This window comes from Patagioenas fasciata, unplaced genomic scaffold (assembly GCF_037038585.1).
Source record: "Patagioenas fasciata isolate bPatFas1 unplaced genomic scaffold, bPatFas1.hap1 Unplaced_17, whole genome shotgun sequence".
Lineage (NCBI taxonomy): Eukaryota > Metazoa > Chordata > Aves > Columbiformes > Columbidae > Patagioenas > Patagioenas fasciata.
Window position 1 is genome coordinate 767,414 of NW_027288588.1, and position 14,604 is coordinate 782,017.

General features: G+C 59.9%; 1 long non-coding RNA gene across 2 annotated transcripts; it reads right to left on the reverse strand.

Annotated features, from left to right (window-relative positions):
* Positions 1–6,220: 6,220 nt before the first annotated feature.
* LOC139826779 (uncharacterized) lies at positions 6,221–12,182 on the reverse strand. Of its 2 annotated transcripts, none has more exons than XR_011736916.1 (3): positions 12,069–12,182; positions 7,396–7,636; positions 6,221–6,651 (listed from the first exon to the last, which is right to left on the reverse strand). It is a non-coding gene; the product is annotated as an uncharacterized lncRNA (long non-coding RNA). The 2 variants fall into 2 exon arrangements; XR_011736917.1 differs by having other exon boundaries at positions 7,396–7,855; positions 12,069–12,179.
* Positions 12,183–14,604: the final 2,422 nt, after the last annotated feature.

Below are 14,604 nucleotides of genomic sequence, written 5' to 3' on the forward strand. Positions count from 1 at the left end.
CTGCCTTTGGGGCAGCTGTTGTGGGACCCCGGGGAGCACCAGGAGCTTGGGGCTGTGTTTGGGGTGCGTTTCTCTCTAAAGACAAAGACAGCACCGAGTGTGGGCTGGCACCCTCCAGCTGCCCTGGGACCTGGCGCCTATCTCCCCACTTTGTCCCGCAGTCACTCTTCTTCCCACCAAGTGCCTAAGACTCTTTGTTTCCCTTTCTGTATCAGAGAAGCCACCGCTGTCTGCTCCGCACCTCACTGCCCACTGTAAGAGGAAGGGACAAGCCGAGCGTCTCCTCAGAGGCGCTGGCCCAGCCAGACAGCCCAGCACCAAAGTGTTGCCCGAGGGCCCGGAGGCTGCAGACCTTTGATTGTAGCCTGCCCAGCAGGTCTGCAAGCTCATGTGTTCCTCTTCTCTCGTCTTTCAGGCCACCAAGATTTCGAGCAGCTGCCGTATGCTCAGATAGCCTCAGAGAACGCTGTCTCTGAGGGCACCGTGCAGCTCTACATGGAAAGGACCACGCACCTTTTCCATGCCTGCGTAGAGAACGGGCAGAACGTTGCCATCATCTGGAGGGACGTGGGCATGCTGATTGTCCAGGGAAAAGACGTGAAAATGAGATTTTACTTAGACTTTCTGGAAAGGCTGAATGGCGCTGGCAAGATGCTGCAAGCTCTTCTCGAGGTAGGATTTTCACTTTCCCAGCGCCACTCCTGCTGCTTCTGAAATGCTTTCTGGGGGCTGCTTTCCCCTGGCCGGCCATGCCTCGTTCAGCCCCTGGGCTCCTGGAGCTCTAGAGCACAGCAGGCTCTCTGCAGAGCACCTCCCTGGCGTGCAATGGCCGGGCTTTGCAAGAGCCGCCCCCAGAGGAGCTGCCCTTTGCGAGAAAAGGCCGGCGTTGATGGCGGGGAGCGCTGCGTGCCCCACTCTGGGGGCCGGGAGCAGAGGCACAGGCAGGGCAAGGCTTGCTGAGCCCAGAGCCCTTGGGCGGCTCTGGCTCTTTGCTGGCGCTGGGCTGAGGCGGAGCGAGCAGCCGGCCCTTCCCAGTGTCCGCTCCTCCCGTCATCCGCCTCTGTCCTCGTTGCAGATGCCGGAGATGAGGGACTCGGTCATCTCACGCCATGACACCGCTGCTTCCCAGACCTCTTCTGGACGTGTTGTCGTCCTGCCATGGTACGTTTGACTTCACTTGAGGAACGGGGGACAGTGGCACGGCTTCTGCATCTGTCCTGCTGTGGAGCTAGAGACGCATTTAGGCAACATTTCCCGCTACGTTTCTCCTGCTCCTTTTCTTTCCTCTCTGGGAGAGACTGCTCTTAGGTCCGGAAACGTTAATCTGCAAGGCTCTACGAGGAACTCGGAGGGCAAGATCAGAATTCAAAGGCATCTTAGAAAACCAGAGCACTAGATAATACTCTGCTCTCCATGTGCGCGATGAGCAGAGTCATTTCCCCAGCAGCAGCAAGGGGGTTTTGTGGGAGGACGGCCATTCTCAGGGAAGGATGGAGAAACGCGGGCACAGGCTGACGGGGCCTCTCCCGGCACTGGAGCTTCTGCTGCGTCCCTCCGGGTTGGGCTGCGGTGGGAAACAAAGTGATGTCCTTTCTTCAGCCTGCTGCCTTCTTCCTCTGCCAGGTACCAACTTGAGACCGTGCCCAAAGTGCCAGCGCTGATAGACCTGAACGGATGTGTGAAGGGAAAAGGTGACGGCCTGTGGTGTGAACCTGCCCCAGCAGCAAATCTGTGTGCGCGGGACCAAGGCAGAAACCCCAGAGCCGGGTTCCCTTGAGATAAATGATTCCCCTCCCCAGAATGACTCCTGGACGGCACCAGTATCTGCCATGGAAGCCCCCGTTTCAGCACACGGATGAGAGAAAGCCATGCAAACAGTCTTCCCCAGGGAATAACGGTGCACTGTGGGCATGGGGCGTTGGATGAAAAAACAGTGTCAGAAAAGGCCTAAGACCTCCCAGGAAACATGGCTTTCCCCCAAAGGGATGAAAAGGACCACCTTCCCCAGTGTCACCACAGCCCTGAGCAGACCTGCACGTCACTCTCCTTGGAACTGGCACACGAGTGGCACCCGGTTCCCAGAACAACACCGAGATGCTGTTCTGAAGAACCGTCTCCTTTCCCGTTTCTAGAGGATGCTGCCGGGAAGCGCCTCCTCCGTCGAGCCAGGCTTCCTCCACATCGGTTACCTGCCCTGACTGTGACGCCGGAGCAGGGTCAGAAAGCCGAGGGGAGTGAGCCTCGCGCCAGGTGAGACACTCGCACAAACGGGTGAGCGTGGCCCCCTGCTCCGGTCTCTGTGGGAGCGAGACGTTTCTCCCGGAAACACCCCACGTGCGCTTTGCCCACGTCCCACTGACTCACGGTTTCTTGCTCATGGCAGTGTCTGCAGCTTCTTGGCAGACTCTGCTGGCACCACCATTTCTTTCTTCCCTTCCGATGTGCAGATGTCTTGAGTAGCCAAGTGCAAAGGCTCGTTCCAGGAGCAGAAGGTCATTTTGGCTTTCCCTTCAGGTTGAAATGAGCCTGGCCTTTCTGTTTGCTGAGAACAGAGTTCTGCAGTTAGTTACTGCAGAGGATTGCCCTGAGCAACCAGGAGCCTCTTCTGCGCTGACGCCTGTCTTACAGAGAGCTCAGTGGCAGGATGGCTTTTCCGTGGGGTCGTGTCCTCCTCCCTTTGACACTGTGTCCCCAGCGCCCACCCTGCCCGTACAGGGCGTAGCGCTATCTCCGGGCACAGGACCCTGTTCCTCTGGGTGCTCCAGCAAGAGAGGGCCGAGACCTGGGCATCCCGGGTTGCAGGGGGGGTGTTGGGCACATCTGAGGCTGAGAGCTTGGGGTCTTCTCTGTGCCTGGGGACTTGATCACAAGGATGTGAGCAGAGCCCGTTCTGCTGCAGAAGCAGGTGCGCCACCTGGAAGCACAGGATGCAGAACCAGCTCCTCCTGCGCTCCTGCCAACACGCCCTGTTGTGTCTTTGCAGGCAGCTACCGGTCATCCAGAGGAGCTGCTTGAAGGAAAAGGAGGAGAAAGGAAAGCTACCGCCTCTGGTTGCCCCCAGAGAAGTGGACTTCATAGCCAGAGCCATTGAGAGGAGAGAAAAGGTACCCGACACCAGATGCTGCAGGAGCACATCCTACTGGACTGTAGAGCAGCGTTGCTCCACACATGCCAGTGCTCACAAGATTCTTCACTGGGTGTTCACGGGACCACTGACCGGTTGCTTTGGTGTTTGCTTGGAGAGAGGCGGGTCACTGTCAGTTGAGAATATACTTGTCACTTCCAGCAGCCTGGAAACACCCCCAGAGCCCTCACGTGGGGCTGTTTCTGTCGGCCGGGTGACTGCAGGGCTTGTCTGGGCTCGCCAGCTGCCGGCTGGTTTGTAGCCCGGTGGTGGCCGATCTCCCTGGTCATCCCAGACGGGCTCCTCGGTGGAGCCTGCGGGAACCTGGGAGCAAACCAGCGTGGACAGCGAGGCAGAAGAGAAGGGAGGGAAGGGAGGGAAACAGCTCAGCCGTGGCAGGACAGACTAATGCTGCCTGCTATTGCATTTCATTCGGCCTCCAGAATAAACGGCAGAAGAAGAAAGAGGAGAAGCTTCCACAGTATATCCAGAAATTCCTGGAAGCAGAGGAAAAGAAGGAAAAAGAGGCGGCGGTAGGGGAAAAAAGTAAACGGCCGTCAGCCGGAGCAATGACGGCAAAGGCCGAGGCAGAAAAGGAGACACCCGGTGTGGAAGGAGAGGCAGAAAACCCAGAGGAGATGCAGAGGAGCCAGGTACTTGGGATTCCTGCAGAAGAAGAGCACTTTCTCCCGCGGGGCGGCTGAGACCGCAAAGCACCTCTGGCACCCAAGCCATCACAGCAGCGTTGCTGCAGCAGAGCCGGGCGGGTGATGCTGCCCTTCCTGAGCAAGAAGGGGGACACAGAGTTGCAGTGAAACCCTGGTGACACTCAGAGGTCACCCCAGGGCCTCCTAAGCTCCTTCTCCCGGTTCTCCCTGTCCCCTGTGGTCCATCCAGAAGTGTTCTGGGGTCTGCGTGCTGGGAAGCAGCACCCTCCGGGTGCGGGGCTGTTGTGTGAGAGTCTCCTCCTGCGCAGGAATCCAGCTCCCCCGAGTGCTCCTCAGACAGCTCCTCGAGCAGCGTGGAGTCAGACGAGTCCAGCTGTGACCTGCTGGAGATCAGGACCATTATGGAGGACTGGGAAGAGGCCGGAGAAGAGCCCCCCACAGTCCCTGAGGACAACAGCGTCCCCCCGAAGCGGTACGAGTGTGCCCGCTCCAGCCGAGCCCTGGGGCCGTGGGGGGAGAGCCAGAGGTGGTGGGTACAGGGAGCCAACCCCCGAGCCACGGGGCTGCACAGGGCGCCCGGGGATTTCTGCAGCCACGGGAACGGGCTGGGTTAGACCCCACGGCAGGGGCCAGAGCAGGGGCTTGAAACCCCTCCTGCCTCCAGGGGGCTGTGGGGCAGAACGGGGCCGCATAGCTGTGGGGCTGAGTGTGGGAAGAGGCAGGACGGTCCCAGCTGCAGAGTCAGGGAGACTTTGTCCTTGCTGTTGCAGGAGCCTTTCCCCACGGACAGACCGGGCCCTGCGGGAGGTGGTGACCTGCATCCTGGGGCAGGTGGCCCGCAAGAGGAGAGGGGAGAGGGATGAGCAGCTGGATCTGCAGGACAAGCTCCAGTGGTAAATCTCTCCGGACACGGGCAGCGCTTCCTCTCCCGCAGTCCCTTCCTCCTGCTCCCCGCAGCCCCGCGGGAGAGAGCCGCTTCTCCTGGCACCGGCCTCTCGGCAGAGCCGCTCCTGCGGCCGCGGCTGGCGCCCAGCTGGGAGCCCGGCTGGAGCGCGCTCCTGTGCTCACACCACCTCCTCCCGCTGTGTGTCTGCAGCGAGCTGGCCGTGCTGCGCTGGGAACGGTCGGGGAAAGAGGCAGGCAGCAGCCAACACCTGCGGGAAGCTGCACCCCAGGCTGCACCCCCTGCCAAGGCGGGGGAGAGGAGGGCAGGACCGGTACGTCCCCAAGGTTGATGTGGTGGCGTTTGTAATGGCGACGGCGCAACGGTGCGGCCAGGCTGGTCTGGGACAGCAAGCAGCCGGGTTGCTTTCAGCCCCGCGCTCCCTTGGCTCAGGGGTCGTTGCAGAAAGGCTCTGCAGTCGGGACCGTGAGCAAAGCAGGGCTGATGGAGAGGCTGAAAAGAAGGGGCAGGAGGGAGGGGGGGCGCTGAAATCCCCCCAGCCCCTGCCAGGGACACCAACACTGCCTGCTGCTGCATTGCCGTGGTCCTGCAGGCGCAGCCCCGCGCGTGCACGGAGGAGGAAACACGCAAGCTCTGGGAGTCCTTGTGCAGCAAGATAGAGCAGAAGCGCAGCAGTGGCACCGCCAAAGGCCTGGAAAAAAGAGCCAGAGCAATGGGAGGCCCAGGTACCGCAGGCCGTGAAAAACAACTGGGGAAAGAGCATTCCCAGTTGAGTGTTTGCCTTTTGGAGTGCTCGCCTCTGAAAAAGGGGGTGTGGGCCAGCTTCAGGCCAGAGCTGGGCAAAGAGGGTGTTTTCCTGACAGCCCTGGGGGCACGGAGAGCAGCAGGGTGGGACTGCACCCCAGGGACCTGGACCTGCTCTCTCCAGACAGCAGCAGATCCCACCACAGGTGTCCTGACCAGACTTGTTGCTCTGCACCTCTGTGCATACAAGACTGCAGAGCTTTGTACTCAACTCCGCAGCTCTGGAGAGCGGATCTGCTCCACGTCGGCCAGTGCCAGGAGACCGTCTCAGGCGCTGAGGCTCGCGAGAGAGACGCCCAGCAAGAGCCTTCTCCGGCGTGACGAGCGCCAGTGCCGGCCAGGCTGCTGGCACCAGCTCTTGCCCCCATCAGTAAAGCCCCCCCTGCAAACCGCTGGGTCTCACGCTGTGGGTGTTTCCTTGGTGGCTGTGAGGCTGCGCTGGGCAGTGGGTGAGCGCTGGGGGGGCAGGGAAAGGCCTGCAGGGAGAGGGCTGGAGCTCCGGCCCTGCTCCAAGGGCAGCCCTCCCCAAGGCTCTGCTGGACCCGCTCGGCTGCGGCCCCGCTCTTGGTGCCCCTGCACCTTGTGGCCCTGGCACTGAGCCTGCTGCAGCTGCACATCCCGGACAGGATCGGGAGGAGGAGGAGGAGGAGGAGGAGGAGGATGTGAAAAATGCAGTTGTGATTTGTGCTAATGTCAGCAATCAGGACACAGAACCACGGGCACAGTTCCATGCGGTGCTTTATTCCAGCGCTGGGAAACCAGGGGTTCGCACCCAAAGCTTCCAACAGCTGATTCAGACCATACCTTATTATACAAGTCGGTCACATACATATTCATTACACCCCTGACAACCATTAGAATATTCCACACCTGTAATAACACAAACTTCCTATCTAAAAGATGCTACAATTATCAGTTATTTTCTACGGTACCAACTTTAAAAGAATATATCGTAAATCTATGTCCACCTTAAGAATAAGGCTCGGTTACAGTTACCTGCCTTGTAAGAATATACCATAAATCTATGTCAGCTTTAAGAACAGAGTTTGGTTACTGATTACAAGAGTTCTATGGCTACAGGGCTGGTTGCCATCCTAATATTAATCCAACTGTAAGAGATCCAGCGATATTCAGGGAAGACCCATCCTGTCCTGTTCCATGGAACAAAACCTCTTGTCAGGTTGATTCCTCCCAGCCGCAGGCCCTGCCGGCCGCCCTCACGCATCCCGGGGGCGCCGGGGGCTCCCGCCCCGCGTTGCCCCGCACGCAGCGCTCCCGCAAGGCCCCGCACACCGAGGGAGCGGGGGGAGGAGGCGGCTGCGGGGGGATTCGAACTCGGCACCCGGAGCACAGGGGGGGCGGGGGGAGAGAAGAGGGACGGAGCCCGCTCGGCTCCGGGGAGGCCGCGTGGTGCAGAGGCGGAGGGGGCGGGGCCAATGAGAGGGGGGCGGGGTGATGGGAGGGGGCGTGGCCACGCAGCGGGATCGCCCGGACGCCTGGGTCCTCTCTCCCGAACTCCTGGGTCCCTTGGGGCACTCCTGGGTCCCCCCCCAACTACTGGGTCCTTAGGGGTACCCCTGGGTCCCCTTTCCCGAACTCCTGGGTCCCCTCTCCAGGACTCCTGGGTCCCTTTCCCAAATTCCTGGGTCCCTCCCCAACTCCTGGGTCCCTCCTGAACTAAATCCCCACCTGAACTCCTGGGTCCTCTCTCCCGAACTCCTGGGTCCCTTTCCCGAACTCCTGGGTCCCTCCTGACCTGAATCCCCGCCTGAACTCCTGGGTCCCTTTCCCGGACTCCTGGGTCCTCTCTCCCAAACTCCTGGGTCCGCATTCCTGAAAACCTGGGTCCCTCCTGAACTGAATCCCCGCCACTGGAGTGCAGCCATCAGACTCACAGAACAGTTTGGGTTGGAAGGGACCTTCACAGTTCATGCAGTCCAACCTCTGCCATGAGCAGGGACATCTTCACCCAGATCAGGTTGCAGTTGGTAGAAATGATGACCTTTCAGAGCGTGCTGGTGGTACTTTGTCCCTTGTGCCCTGCCCTGATGTGCAGAGGAGACAGAAGGGACACTGGGAAGCTTTGGGGAAGACCCCCCGTATGCTGAGGTGTTGCGTCTCCTTCCTCTTCAGCCTCTAAAAGGTATGTGGTAAAGAGCAGAGCTGGAACCGGGGGTTCCCATCATTTGGGATAAACCCTAAAAACTCATTAATCATTTTGGTTGGAAAAGACCCTCAAGATCATGGAACCCAACCATAACCCACCCCTGGCACTGACCCATATCCCTGAGACCCTTGTCTAAGGCTTGACAGGAGCTCCAGCGCAGTTGTCTGCAGCCGGTGCCGGCGAGAAACCTAAAATAGGACATGGGAGAATTTGCATGGGAGCGTTCACCACGCGGAAATATCTCTGCCTTGGGAGGGCTGAGATTGAGTGGGTTGGAGGTTCTTTTTGTTTTCAAGGATGTGATCAAAATCACATGAAATGACACACAACGAAGGGTAGGCACAGGCTGGGACTGACACCGGAGCCTCAGCACCGCGTTTTATCCTTCATGGAGAAAGGGAACCAGGCTAAATCAGCCAGTTGGAGGCCAAAACAAGGGGCTCCTTTGGCTGTTCTGGGACGGGAGATGCAGGCAGGGCCACCAGTGTGGGGTCTGTCCTGGAGCTGCAAGGGTGGGATGCGGGACGAGGCAGCCAGAGCTGCATCCACACAAGGAGGCACAAACATCTGCCATTTCCATGTTGGTTTTAGGAGGGTTAATATATGTGATGGTGATTTTTGACCCACACATCGCCTGGGTTGGCATCACCAGCCACAGGTTGGGTTTTAGCATCGTTCTAAAATGCTGGAGGGAGCAGGGTGGGACTGAGGCAGCACTGGTGACAGAGGGACAGAGCCCCTGGGGTCCATGTCTGTCTTGTGCCAGACAACCCAGAGTTGGACTCGGTTCTCTGGGGAGCCCCAGGAGAGCAGAGCAGAGGGGGAGCATCCCCTCCCTCCACCTGCTGGTGATGTGGCCCAGGAGACACTTGGCTTTCTGGGTGCGAGTGCACATTGCCATCTTATGTCCCTTTTGTCACCCACCAGCCCTTCTCCACAGGGTTGCTATCCATCCATCCATCCATCCATCCATCCATCCATCCATCCATCCATCCATCCTCCCCCAGTCTGTGCTGGTACTGGGTATTGCCCTGACCCAGGTGCAGGACCTTGCACTTGGCCTGGTTGAATTTCATGAGGTTCACATGGACCCCCCAGCCTGTCCAGGTCCCTCTGGATGCCACCCCTTCCCTCCAGCGCATCGACGACACCACTCAGCTTGGTGGAAAAGCAGAACTGAAGTGTCTTGGGTGATGCAGAGGCCAGGGAAATGTGCCTGGCTTTAGCTCTCTGCCAAGAACACCTGGGGAAACCCTTTGAAATGCTTCAGCCACTTTAGCAGAGAAAAATAACACCCCCACACAGCTGCCAGGCTTTCACTGCTCACGCAGGGACAAAGGACAGCGCGGGGACAGCACAGCGCTCACTCTGGAGCTCGCCGGCTCTGACACCCGTGCCTGTTTGGGAGAAATCTCAATGGGAAAGATTTTGTGCTCTGGGATTCAGGTCATCTGAAGAACACCAGCAAGGAGAACGACTGCCAAAACCTGCACAACGATGTGACCAGCTCCAGCTCCCCTGGGGAAGGAGGCGGCTGGTGCTTGTCCCAGCCCAGCCACGCCATGGGCGACCCAGAGCGGATGACAGCAAAGCCTCTTTCCAGGCTCTATTCGCTGTGAGACCGTGGGGCAGGGTCCCATCCAGGGGGAACACGGGGAGCACATCCTGCCCGAGGTCGCAGGCCGCTCTGCTGCACGGGGAGCAGAGGAAGGGACAGAGGGGTCTGGGTGGCCCCAGAGGAGCTTGGAGCAGAGCAGGGGGCACAGAAACCCAGGGAGGGTCTTGGAGACGGGTTCAGAGAGGATCCAAGTGTATATGGGGAGGGGGAAAGGGATGGGATGGTGCAGGGGGTGTCACACAGGGTGGGAGTGAGCATGCAGGGACCAGAGCCAAGCTGAAGGTGCTCGGTGGGGATAGAGGTGATTGAGCAGGGGACAGGAGCAAAGTCCTGCGGAGGGCAACGGAGCTGGAGGGGATTTGGAGGGGTAAAGAGGAATCGGGGAGACCCAGGAAAGAATCTGGGGCATGGGGGGTGTGAGGGGGAAGCACAGGAGCTGTGATATTTGGGATCAGAGGAACTGGAGAGAGGATGCAGAGGGGAAGAGGGATGGGGAGAACCTAGAGTGCACAGAGAGGGGGGCAGAATGGGTGCCCCCAGGGTGGGGGGAAGGCTGGTTTGCCAGTCATCACCCCCCAAATGAGCTGGGGCTGCAGGTGGTCCCAGCACCCCCACCCTGGGCAGCAAAGGGGGACCATGGCAACAGCAGCAGGTCCCACTGCACATCCAGCATCCATCAGGGGGAAATAAAACACCTAAGTGGGGGCAGATAACGCAGGAAACCCCCAAAGTGGGCACAGGGAACAGAGCTGAGCACAACACATCCCAGCACTGGGGCTGCTGGGCTTAAATTGGTGTCCAGGAGCATGGGGGTGCAGGTGAGGATGCTCAGGGTGATGAAGGCATCAGAGTGGGGATGCCTGTGGGAGGGGGTGGTGGGGGCTCTGAGGTGCTTGGGTATGTGTGTGTGTCCCCAGCCCTGCAGGGGACAGGGGGACAAGCACAGCCCTGTGACACACATGTAGTGGCTGCTGCTGGGTGTCATGGTGTGGGGACCCAGGATCACCCCAACACGCTGCCCTGGGCTGGGGCCAGGTGGGTGCTCCCCCAAACTGTCAGCACCCACTCCTGGGTACCCCCCACTGGCTGCAACCCCCTGGGCAGGCACAGCGGTGCTGGGCTGTACTGGGACCTGCTGGTTCACAGCAGGATTTGGGGGGGGCCCAGGAAGAGTAGTCGGGCACCTCACCCTGTGCTGAGCTGGATCCATCCACCAGCACCACGTGGAGGACATTGGGGTGCAGGGGGGTAGGGAGGGGGTGTGCAGGGTGAAGGGGCAGTATAGTGGGGTACAGGACAGGACAGTGGGTGTGGCAGGGTGCAAACCCCCCTCTCTCCCCCTCCCTCCTTCATCATGGAAGGAGTAGACACATCTCCCTCTCTCTCTGCTACAGCTTCTTTTGTTTGGCCCCAGAGCCCCTGGCCAGGGCCGTTAGGAGAAGGGAGCGCCGAGGTGCCAGGGAGCCGCTGGGCGCCCGCAGCCAGTGTGGGGGATGTTTGGAGGCTTCAGGGGCACCCACAGCCAGAGTGGGGGTGCAGAGAAGCTTCTGGAATGCCCACAGTCAGATGTGATCAGCCAATAAAAAATGGGACTCTCGTCAAGACTCCGCCCATTTGTCGCGGGTCTCTCGCAGCACGAGCGAGATGCTGCCGCCGAGAGCCCCCCCGGGATGGAGACTCCGCTGCCTTGCCGCCGCGGGTGTGAGTGAAACTGCCCATCGCAGGATTGCGAGTGTATTATAAATTTACCCTCGCAGAATCGCGAGTGTGCACTTTCCGTACTCACTACAGTACGTGTATCTCTTCAAAATAACCCCACACCGTGTTCAGGCAAGTGCGGACTCCTCCCGGACTCAGGGATGGCTCCGGCACTGTTTTGGTGAAGCCACGTGCATGCACTCTGTGCACCGCCTGTCGTATTGGTTGCTGCCCCTTCATAATTTTCCTCAACTGGTATCCGAACCTGTATTCAAGTCACTTTTGGATGCTAAAACCCTGTTTCTCACCAGTTTAACAGAAGTTGTTTTGGACCCTGTTGTCCCTTAAACGAACCTGGGGTGCCTCTGGGACACCCCCCTTTCCATATTGATCCCCAGGAATGAGTCCCCCCTCAGTCTCCTCTTCTCCAGCTCCAGAGCCCCAGCTCCCTCAGCCTTTCCTCACATGGGAGATGCTCCACTCCCTTCAGCATCTTGGTGGCTGCGCTGGACTCTCTGCAGCAGTTCCCTGTCCTTCTGGAACTGAGGGGCCACAACTGGACACAATATTCCAGGTGTGGTCTCCCCAGAGCAGAGAAGAGGGGCAGGAGAACCTCTCTGACCCACTGAGCACCCCCTTCTAACCCACCCCAGGTACCATTGGCTTCCTGGCCACAAGGGCCCAGTGCTGGCTCATGGTCACCCTGCTGTCCCCAGGACCCCCAGGTCCCTTTCCCCTTCGCTGCTCTCCAACAGGTCCTTCCCCAGCTTAGACTGGAACCTGGGCTTGTTCCTGCCCAGCTGCAAGCGTCTACCAGTGCTGCCCAGCGCTGATGAAATAAAGAATGCCGCCGAACAGCGGCATTGCCTCTGCTGTTCACTCCACCTCTTCGCTGCCAGAGAGTTCCCGCTTTCTCCAGAGCGCAAGAGACGAGGCCGAGAGAGCCCGGGAAGAGCCGGAGCCACCCCCGCCTCCCCGAGCCGGCCACGCCAGCAATTCAGCCGCCCGAGCGCTCTCCCCGCCACGCCCCAAGCGGCTCCCGCTGCCCGCGCAGGGGAACCGGGGCTCCTCGGCCCGGGACTCACCGGCCGTGCCGAACGCCCGCCCGCTCCGGACGCCGCTCAGCGCCGCGCTCGGCAGGGGCACCGCCATGCTGCGCGCCGCCCGCACTGGAAGGGCCCCGTTCCCATAGCGACGGGGGCCGCGCCGCGCGGAGTCCGGCCTGGAAGGCCCCGCAGCCGTAGCAACGGGTCTGTCTACCGCAGCGCCGGGCTGGGAATGCCCCCCTGCCCTAGCAACGGGGCTGTTTAGCGCGGAGCCTGCCTAGAAACGTCCCCGCAGCCCCGCGGGACGGGCTCTGCCCTCCCCGGGAACCCCTCCCCATCGCCGGCCTTGCTGCTCCGACCGGGCAGAGCCCGCGGAAGGCACCGGAGAGGCCCCGCTGTCACCCCGGGGTACCCGGACGGGAGGTGAAGCCCAGCACAAGAGCCAGGGGTTTTTCAGAAATCGGCCCGAAAAGGAAAAGCTGCAGTTGCCTGTGGGCTGTGGAACATCCTGGGGGTGCTGGGGAACCGCAGGGCAGAGTCACAGAGCCACAGAATCCCAGCCTGGTGGGGCTGAAGGGGCCTCTGCAGACCCCCAGTCCAACCCCTGCTCACGGGGGGGTCACAGAGCAGATCACACAGGGAAATGCGCGGGGAGGAAAACACAGCCTGGACCCTTCACTTGGCATCGTTGTGTTCTGGAACATGGCCTTTAAAAACCAGAAGAACATCCCAGAGCAACCTCCAGACCTAAGGACCTGGGGCAACTGATTTCTGCCCTCAAATTCTGGCTTCGTCCTTCCAGGTCAAACTGGCAGTTTCTCCAACCACCGCGTGTGGTTTTCGGCTCCAGAGAAGGACGAGGATTTCCTTCCCAGCTCCATCAGCAAAGCAGTGCCACACGCGGATTCGTGTGCACAAAACTGCCACAGGAACGTTCTTGTCCCCAGGTTCCCTGTATCAGAGTCTCAGGCGTTTGCATTTTAAAGAGATACTTGAATTATAAGACAAAATACAACTTAAAAGGTACAGCAAAGAAAAGTCTAGACTGGGGGCCTCTCAGGGGGAGGGAACACAAGGCGAAAGAGACTTGGGCTTTTAAACCCAAAGCGGCCAGAGGAGGAGCAGGTCCCGCAGCAGCAGCAGGAGCAGCTGGAGCAGCAGCAGCAGCGTCTGCATCAGGGAGGTGTCTCCTCACCCTCCCCACTGGGCCTGGGGCCACAGTGCCCAAGCCCTGAAGCTTTTCTGACAGCTTCTCTCTCTCCCTTTCTCCCAGAGACCGCGTAGCAGCGGCTGAGCACGGCTCACCAGAGGAGACGGCGTGAACAGCCCCGCCAGGAGCTGCCCAACCAGCCTGTGACACCGCTGACCGCAGCCCAGGACCTCGGTGCCCCGACCGAGGGTCTCTCCAGCACCCTGGGTGAGGCTTCCACGAGCTGCGGGTGGGAAGGGACTCGCCAGGGGAAACTGCGCTTGTACCAGTGTCTCCAGAGGCTTGGGATGCTCCTGGGGGCTGGTTTAGTGTTCCTGTATGTAAACCTCAGGTGTGAATTGGCCTCCGCGTCCTCTGCAGGGGCTCAGCGGAGCTCTCTGAGCCAGGGCAGTGCCTTGCTCGTCTCCCTGAGATCCCCAGGCAGAGCCCTCAGCCCTGCTGCGTGTGCAGAGGAGCTGCTCCTGGGCAGAGCTGTCTCTCTGCAGCGCTGCCGCTTGCCAGGAGCTCCCTCTGTCCCAAGAGCCCAGCCCAGCTCAGTAGCACAGGAGCAGCCCAAGGTGCATTAATGACCCCTCTGGTGGGTTTGGTGCTGAGTCCATGGACCTCAAACCCTGAGGGGAAGCTGATGAAACCTCTCAAGAAGTCAGATTCAAACTCCAAAGTTTCTTGCAATGTTAATGAGTCCCACTGAGGGACACTACTGAGGAACTGACCCCAGGGTCCGGTTAGAGAAGAAAACGGGATGCAGTGACAAGAGGTCAGGAAAAGCAAGGTGAAGTTCTCTTAGATGCTGAGTAAACCTGAATGTGTTTCATTAACCAAAGGGCCAAGCCCTGACCCCCAGCCCTGGGAAGGCAGACCCTGTTCCTCCCACATTGCTCAGGGCCCTTCCTGGACAGTGTGATGTGGGGCTGTGCAAGGCCAAGGGCAGGACTATGGTCCCACAGCTCCCAGGTTCCTGGCTGGGGACAAGGAGGCCATGAGGCCCCTGTGCTGGAAGGACAAGGTGTCTCGTCACAGGCATCAGAGGTGCAGACGACAGCCATAGCCAAGGGGAGAAGGAGCTCATGTCTGTTGGGGCTTTCAGCCTCTTTACATCCCGTGATCATCTCCACCACAGCCTGTCCTGTGCTGTGGCATCCCCTGCACCTCTTTCCCTGCAGGCTGCAGACATCCCCCCTGCTGCCCCACCTTGCTCTTGTCTGAGCATCTTCCTCCCTTTGCTGAGATCTCTGCATCCTCCCCAGCTGTTCCTTGAAGCACAAAGCCTTGGGCTGATGCAGACTCCCTCTGCTGAGCTGCTCCACCACAGCACTGCCCTTCCAGTCACATTCCTTTCTGCTCATGTCCAGCGTGGACCTCCCC